Source organism: Aptenodytes forsteri, unplaced genomic scaffold, assembly GCF_000699145.1.
Source record: "Aptenodytes forsteri isolate BGI_AS27 unplaced genomic scaffold, ASM69914v1 Scaffold193, whole genome shotgun sequence".
In the NCBI taxonomy this organism is placed as follows: domain Eukaryota; kingdom Metazoa; phylum Chordata; class Aves; order Sphenisciformes; family Spheniscidae; genus Aptenodytes; species Aptenodytes forsteri.
The window spans coordinates 16245423-16254619 of record NW_008795405.1 but is presented as its reverse complement, the minus strand read 5'-3'; positions in this window follow the sequence as shown (position 1 = coordinate 16254619).

Genomic DNA, 9197 nt, shown 5'->3' with positions numbered 1-9197 from the left:
ATTGAAAAGCCTACTAAAGTCCTCTTGATTAAACAATTATTCATCCTACACTACCTTCATCTTAAGCAAGAAAATAGAAATCAGAGAGAAGTGAAAATCCAAAATATACACTGGAGTATTAATGTTACATCTGAAACAATAATTATATTTCTCTGTCCTTCGCTCTCAAGACATATATCCAAAATTATTTGTATTTTTTCACTCAATTTAAAAAGCCATATACCACAGTCAAGTGTCCATGTGTGTATAAATATACATGCAGTAAGGTTTCAGCTCTGTTTATCCTTATTAACACTGAATCTGTGCAAACTGAAGATCAGCCCATGGTTGAAGAGGAGAAGACTCTTGCCTTCCAGGCTGAAATAGTTGCTCATCGACACTTTCTATTCCAGCAAGAAAACCTTTCTGAGGGAGACAGTTTGCAATTCATTGGTTGCAAGTAGTCTAGCTATTAATGTGACTCAGCCAGTAAAACACTGCCTAAATTGTTAAGTATATCCTGGGAATGCTCAAGCCTTCTGTTGTGGTTTCTGAACAAAGTCAGGCTCGAGGCCATGACTGATCCAAACGAGCTGGATCCTGGGAATGACTGACCCGACAAGCACAATTGCACTCTGACCATCATGGATTCAGGCACAGGATGACCAAAGCTGACCCCATTACTACTGTGAGGTCCAGCAGCAGAGCTTTAATAGAAACGTTGCTCCTGCTGGTGTCTCCAGACTGGTCACTTTGGGGTCAGCTTCTCTGCCTACCTGATTGCAAATGTGACTGTGCTCACAAAGCCAAAAGACAGGCAGTATATATGTCACCTTCAGTTCAAGGCTCTCTTGCTGTCATTGATAATGATAAATGTTCGTGAATGGAATTTGCTGTTCTCTTGTAGCTGGCTAATGTCAAGTGAACGTATTGCAGAACAGCAGTGGGAGCTCCGGTGCACAATCTGATATAATAGTATCTCTAGCTTTAGCAGCAAATTTGCCCTGGCTGGGTAATAACCATTGACTGAACTTTGTATAGCAAGAGAATGAAAATGGTATCACACAATACAGCACCACTGCTGCATTTCATTTTTAGTACATATAAAGTTTAAAGAAAAAGGTCAAACTTAATGAACTTCTGCATTATGAACTCCCTCTTGCAGTTCGTATGTTGCTGTGTACTGCTGTGCTTCATCAGGGTTTTGAAAGTTGGGGGAAATATACATTGAAATGGTATAATTGCTGTAGTTGTTGCATTTGATGGAGCACAAAATAGGCATAAAGCACCAGTTCATCATTATCAGGTAGTCAATGATGATTAAGAATTTATTATTACAATTATATTAACTCTTAATTCCAGAAAAAGCTTGCTATTTGGCCATTTGTGCTGCCAATAAAACTCTCAGATTTCATTCAAGGGGAACCCCATGGCTGTAGAACAAAGATTATCCTAAATCCAAAGGAAGACCAAAGAGAATATTTGGAAGAAAGGCAAATCAAAGAAATTGTGAAGAAGCATTCTCAATTCATCAGCTATCCAATTACACTCTTTGTAAGTGCCTTGTTTGACATGCTAATAGTACATGCTTTGAAACACTAGTTGCATACCTAATGTTCTTGCATCATTCCCAGATGCTACTAGCACAACATTAACTGACCTGTCTTTGTACTGTTAGCATTAACATTTACAAGGACTCTACATTACGTTGTGTGATAATTTCCCTGTTTATTTTCCTAATGATCTCTTTAAGAGTACTGTCTATGTAGGATAGAGTTACACCACGTATCAGTCAAATCTAGATGCTGAGCTTCTCATTCACCAACCCAGAGGATGTCTTATAAAGCTAACATTTATGTTAGTGAATATAGTAAGACACAGTTCATGCTTTTGTTAAAATCTGGACAATGAAAATACGTGTTTGCAGCTGGAGATACTAATTAAACAGGTGAAGCAATAAACTCTGAATGTGCATTTTACACTGATATATCCTAAGTTGTACATTTGGGGCCAAAAAAATCCCCTGACATATTTAGATGTGCTTCTGAAAGAGATCTGGTTGGCACTGACTAATTAAGTAATGCTGGCTTTTAAACACTAGGTATTATGGCTCTAGTTCCAAAACTGAGAACAGATGAGCAGAAGGCAATTTAGAAAGGTGCTTCAAATGCCAGGTGTATCAGTATTATTTCATAGATTTTTTACAGTTGGAGTGGATGACCTTAGAGGTCTTTTCCAACCTAAATGATTCTATGATTCTAGGATTCTATGAATGAATTCTACAAAACTAGATAGCAGAGTTGGAAGTACTTCTCGTATGACCTATAATGACCTTTACTCTTAAAAAAGCAGTGACATGCAGGGAAGTCAATCAAGATGGAAATAACATGCAAATTAAATAATAGGAATGTGAATGCAGAGGTTTCTAGAGAAAAGAATGGCCCACTGTAATTTTCCATCTCTGACAACTAAGGAGAAGGAAGCCAAGTCCTTCCTTAGGGAAGTGATCGTGCCCCTGTACTCGGCACTGGCAAGGCCGCACCTCGAATACTGTGTTCAGTTTTGGGCCCCTCACTACAAGAAGGACGTTGAGGTGCTGGAGCGTGTCCAGAGAAGGGCAACGAGGCTGGTGAGGGGTCTGGAGAACAAGTCTTATGAGGAGCGGCTGAGGGAACTGGGGTTGTTTAGCCTGGAGAAAAGGAGGCTGAGGGGAGACCTCATCGCTCTCTACAACTACCTGAAAGGAGGTTGTAGCGAGGTGGGTGTCGGTCTTTTCTCCCAAGTAACTAGCGATAGGACAAGAGGAAATGGCCTCAAGTTGCGCCAGGGGAGGTTTAGATTGGATGTAAGGAAAAATTTCTTTGCTGAAAGAGTGGTTAAACATTGGAAGAGGCTGCCCAGGGAAGTGGTTGAGTCCCCATCCCTGGAGGTATTTAAAAGACGTGTAGATGCGGCGCTTAGGGACATGGTTTAGTGGGCATGGTGGTGTTGGGTTGACGGTTGGAGTTGATGATCTTAGAGGTCTTTTCCCAACCTTAATGATTCTATGATTCTAAGTCATCATGGTTATATTTGGTATAAATTCAGAACTGTATTTCTGTCAGATGAAACAAACTTGGAACAGTTCTACAGAACTACAGGTAAGAGAGAGATTTCATTTTGAACAAATGGCTGAGGAAATACAATTTTAGATAAGTCATTAGAAAGAGCAGGTATGCCTTGAGGAAGAAAAGCTGAAAAATCACTTCTTTTACTATCCCAATCCTTTACTGCCCCTTCCTGCAACTTAGCTTTGTAGATCTACTGTGAAGGACAGCAAGAACAAGGCACAGAAAATGCATTCTGTCATCAGTTTTTTATCATTTTATTTTATAATAAAGAACTTTTCTGGTTAGAGTGAACTTCCTGCTTTTATTTTAAACACTAAACTTTTAAAAAGTAACTCCAATTTGACAAAATCATGGTACTTTTACTGTTCCAGGCATACCTAATCCAAATGAAGTGGAGATGCAGATACCCTGAGCTGTCAGTATCTGAAACAGTTTTAAGTTTGTCAATCACGGGAGTCAATGCGACTCCCACCCAGCTGGAAGAGCCATTCTGGAGGGTTTTTCCTCTCTCTTTTGTTTTGTCAATGATGAGAGAAAAAAGGCAGAAATATCTCCTAGCAAGTATTAACCAGCATCACTTTGATTAAGAAATAACCTGGTGACTTCTAGTAACTCTAACCTGTTCCACTTTTACAATGTAAAGTGCTGCAGAACAGCTGCATTATACTGACATGCATATTAACTGGCTAAGAATACAGGTAGATTTGTGTATGATTAATCAAGTACTTATACAGCTCTTGACAAAATTTCTCAAAGTACCTACTCATAGTCAGCTTTAATCAGAATTATCTTACTGCTGCTGTTCTTTTTTCAGCATTCTTTTGTGAAGAGAAAGCTGGGATTCAGAGCTTTCCTGCTTTTTCGCAAGAAATGAATCTTATGATCTGTCTGACACAGCAGGAAAATAACATTAAACTGTGTCTAAGCAGAGTGTTCATCATGGATAGCTGTGAAGCCTTAATCTGTGATTTTCTGAAAGTACTCCATAATTTTAGTACCTTGTTTTTTCCTTAACAGTATCTTTCTAATAAAATGAAAGTACTGTCTGAAATATGAAGACAAAAAATTAAAAATCTATTTTTTAGACCATGTACTAAATCAACCACATACTAAAGAGTCTACCCAGAACATATGGACAGATTTAAACTAATTTCTTGACTTTTCTTACAAGTATAGAGTGCCAAAGTAAAGACTATATCCTATGTCTGAAATACTAGAAAGAATCAACTTCATGGAAATCAATTTTAAATGCTAATAATCTCCCTTCCTGAAAAATGTGGAACCTGAACTTGCAGATTTTTAAAATTCCTATGACTCCTAAAACCTTTGTTGAAACATGCTTCATGATGAAATTTGAAACTTCTAGGCACATAGCAGACTCATAGTATCGTCCAGCGTGTATTGAATTCTGAATAGTTGACTTTAAATATTTCTTCACACATATTGCAGCAGAGCAGAATTACGAGGGTGACAAGAAAAAGTGTAATAATAAAATTCTTTAAAGTTTTCCTTGACCATCAGAAGGAAAGAAGACTTATAACAAGTTTTGTAAGCAATTTTCCAGAATATGAGGTGTTCTACCTGGACACCTCTTTCAAGGAGAGACCGGACTGTCAAGGTGTAAAAGAGCAGGTTGCTCCACAAGGGAGGGTGAGCTGGGAGCCAAGGGTAAAAACAAGGCAGGCAGGGGCAGTGAGCATGCTGACAAGGGTCATAATCCCACGGTACCTGAACAAGAAGAGAATTGGTCCAGTGATGTTTCAGCCAATAGCTCAATGATTGCCACACAAATTGTAATAATGAAGTAGGTGCAAGGACAAGCCAAGAAGTCAGGTCAGCAAGGCAAGGCTGGGATCAGCAAAGTACAGGGCTGAACCCAGGCACAGCTACAGCATAGCTCAGGCAAGGAGCAAAGTCAAGGGCCTAGGCTTAAATGCAGCTCCTAAGCTAAGATGGGAAATCCCCGGCCAAGGCTTCTTACCGCTCTTTCTCACATTGCTCCTTTCATAGTGGTCAGGTCCAAGGTCACGTGGTTGTGTGACATCAGAGCTAGTTTTGAGCCGTAATTCAAACTTAATAATTAACTAAAAGTCCTCACTGCAAATTCTTTCTAGAACCAGGTTTATCAGATTCTTTTCTGCACCAATTTAAGCAGAAGTTCTGCAAGATTCTTCAGTTCTTCCCATTTCTGTGCCCTCCTAAAAGTGGGATGGTTGAGGTTATTGCATGCTCAGTATCCTCAATAAAAATGTGTAATTGATTTTTTTTAACCTAGTTTACCCTGATTCCAGCCGTCACTGCTTAGTAAACCTACTTTCTCAATTCTTTAAACAACTAATTCTATTCACAACTAAATCTGAAAGTATAAGTTATCTCCACATCAGATTGCTCTCACTCTTTCCCTGAATCCTCTGATTTCTAAGGTAAACCTTTCTTTGAAGGTTTTTTCTTTGTCTCTAGGAACTGTGCTTATTAAGAAGTAGATGCTTTGGAAGTGTTCCTGAAGTATGAAGGCCTTTCCAACAATTTTTCTTCTTGCTTTTGCTGAAAGCACTAGAACAATTTGATCCCAATCTTCATATAAAATCTTCTTTATCCAAAAATATGTGATCTTTCCAGTACAGGTGACTGCATGAACTACTTCCTTCAGCATCTGCTTACCTGCTTAAAATCCAGGACTAGAACTTATCTTCTTTGTGTCTATTTAAAATGAATCCAAAATTGATTTCCTACTATCAACTTTTCTGACATGTCCTAATTATCTAACTCAACTCTGAAATGGCATCTGTGTTCAGTAATTTGAAAAATAAATACTATCGCATCAAGAATAAGTGAAGTACAGAATACATGCTTTGTGACATAATTTCCAATAGTATATAGTTTCCTAGTTTTAATTAATTTAGATTTAATTTAAGATTTTAGAGTCTTTAGTTCTACTGTTCTGAAGGTGGCTTGAAGGATAGTTTTGTCACCAAATCTACCACGCACACAAAATAAGCTATGTAAGTGCTCCATACCTACCCATACCTGCCAGCAAATACGCAACAGCATTTAGCTGTTACATGTACTAAACCCACAATCTTCACTGTTATACTGAATCTAATTCTTAGAACTTGAATATATACAGGGAAAAAAGTATCAGGTTTATTTCCACGCTTGTTGATGCTGAGGCTCTATTAAGTTACTTTTCTAGTGATGTAACTTTACCATCACTATAATTTTTTAACGTCTTCGTGGGAAGTCTAGGATTTTGTTTGTCTGGAGGCTTTTTAGTCAAACCTTCTGCTCTCTGGAAGAGCTTTTTCTCCAAGTTTCTTCTCCTTCTGAATTAGGATCTATTGAAACTTATGCCTATGAATGGAAAAAAGCTCTTAGCTATAGATAAAAAAAGTTACAGCTGCCACCATACCTATTGTTCTTCCTCCAAAGCTAACATTTTAATGTAACTATTCCTGATTTAAGGGGGTTCTGATGGGCATGACATTCTACTGTCATTCTCCAAACCAAACAACCGTGTGTCCTATTTCATTGGTCCCATGCTAGACAACGACAGCACACATTTCAGCAAACAGGTACTGCAGTCATCTTGCAATGCTCTTAAAGCAAAGAGCAGAACCAGATACCGGAAAGAAACAGTTGTAACTCTTTGGAAGATGAAGTGTCCTGTGTCGCTAAGTTTGTATAGGTATAATTCTTGCTTTGTACATATGATTTCAGCTAATAAATGCATAATTATGCATTTATTCTGGAAAAATCATGATATAAGGTATAAAACTATAAAGACAGTATCACTTCTTCCAGTCACAAGGGAACGTTAAGATGAAGACCAATTTAAAATACCTAATTTTAGTGGTTATAAACTTAACCTAATCTATTAATTTTGTAACAAACAGCATCTAAAGTAATTTATGATAAGATTAAACAATTATTCTGGGGCCTTGTTAACATTCCATGAATCCAGGCCTTTCCATGCTCATTCTCTCAGCCTTTCTATGCAGCTGAGCTTTTATGATAAATTACACTTGACATTTGTTAGTAGTGGAATTGTTGACTTTTGCTATAACAAATATATTCTTGTTCAACAGTTTAAGTCCCGTCAGAATTCCTTCTGAGAGCAATGAGTCTGGCAGTTATCACACTCCCTAACACATCAAGAACCATAAACTCTTCGGGAAAAAGATGTGTACATGTTGCCCTTGGTCCATACAATTATTGCTGCCACCTACAGTTCAAAAGTACAACTACATTTTATGAGATCGATTTTGTTCTCTGCCTCTTAAGTACCTTTTCACCACAAAAATATTCCTTCTAAGTGACTATCGATCCCATTTCTAGTATGAATCACTTTTTTTGTGACCTAAAGATCTTATGATCACTTCATCTTCCAGTAAGACACGAGAAAGTAGGAAACAAGACAGCCTAAGGAACAGTTTTAAGAAAGCATGAAGCTTTGCTCAGGCAGAGATCCCTAGCCGGCTTTACATTTCATTACGATAACACAGATTTTACATGTATAATTCCATGTGTTAAAGAAAACTAGACACATATTACCACATCCTTCTACTTATGTCAGTCTTGTGAAATCTACTGTTTAGGTAATTTCAGTTGCTGCTGTTTTGTTTTCCTTAAGTAAACCCTGAAGCACTGAGATAACAACATGATAAATCTGTGCTAGAACTCAAACAGACTTAATTTTAAAGCAGTTATAAAAGCATTAAGGATACAACAGCAAGCACTCAAAAGTTAGTTAAATGCTGGAATTAGAATTCTCTATGCAAATGTCATTTAATTTCTTTGTGGCTTATAAAAATAAAAAAAAGTCTTATTCAGCAACACTGAGGAAGCCTTTGATGGAATCAAGAATAAAACCCAGTTTTCCTAGGTGTTATTTCAATGCTTTGAACATTAAGTAACTTTCTTCGAGCCATCTTTTCCTTTGTTCTTTTTTAATTTTGTAACTTTCATATAGCAAGGAGGTCTATGAAATTGTGTAATTAAAGACTCTGTTACGATGCAAATGTATATGGGAACAAGTGTGGGACTCATCCTTAGGAAACCAGCAAATGCAAGATTGAGGCCCATGCAATTAGTGCAGCAACGTATCTAACTTCCTAGCATGTGCTGTTGGTATGGAACAGTTTCTGGTTAAAGCAGACCTGGTTCTTCAACATTTGATTCAAATCTGAATTTTGTGAAAGCAGGAGTTGCTCAGATTCTGACAAGAAAATGGCAAATCAACTACCTGCCTGGGCTTCAAATTTTGAATTAGAATTGAATATTGTGGTTGTGGGGGGGTTTTACCTTTGCATTTACAGTAAGGTTTGAAGTAGTAAATCTTACTGGATAAATGGCCGTTGCTCCATGTTATTTAATACTGTATAATCGGAAAAAATGAAATCCCATGTAACCATCCCTCAGACACTGGCTACAACAGTTGTTAAAAAACATGGAAGAATGTTTTTAGTCTAGTTTCCTAAGGAAATGAAGCACATGCAGTAACGTGGTGGTTGTCCCTCAGTCCCTAATAATTCTGACCTATTTAACCAATTCAATCAAAGTTAACAAAGGAATAGAGATCACAGAGCTATTAAGGTCTGCAGCAATCGGTAGGTGGGCAGCAGAGACGTGTGCTGTTGTTGCCTCTTTTGAAGGAAGGGGCAGGGAGAATTCAGCTTTATCCTCCCTGTTTGGCTGGCCTAACAGCTAGGAGGCAACGGCTAGCTCTTCACTGAGCAGATCTGTGTGCACCGGCCGTAGTACGTACTGCTTCTCGCCCAGGCAGAAAATTAAAGGAAGGCAGATGAAGGATAAATGGGTTCGGGACGATGAGGAGAGGGGTCAGGGGCGTCTAGAGGATATGGGAGGGAACAAGTGTGTGTGAATGTAGGACTTGAAAATACCAGGCTTCAGCATTTCCCCCGTTAATAGAACTATTTGTTAAAATATAGAATCATAGAATCATAGAATAGTTTGGGTTGGAAGGGACCTCTAAAGGTCATCTAGTCCAACCCCCCTGCCATGGGCAGGGACATCTTCAACTACACCAGGTTGCTCAGAGCCCCGTCCAACCTGACCTGGAATGTTTCCAGGGATGGGGCATCCACCACC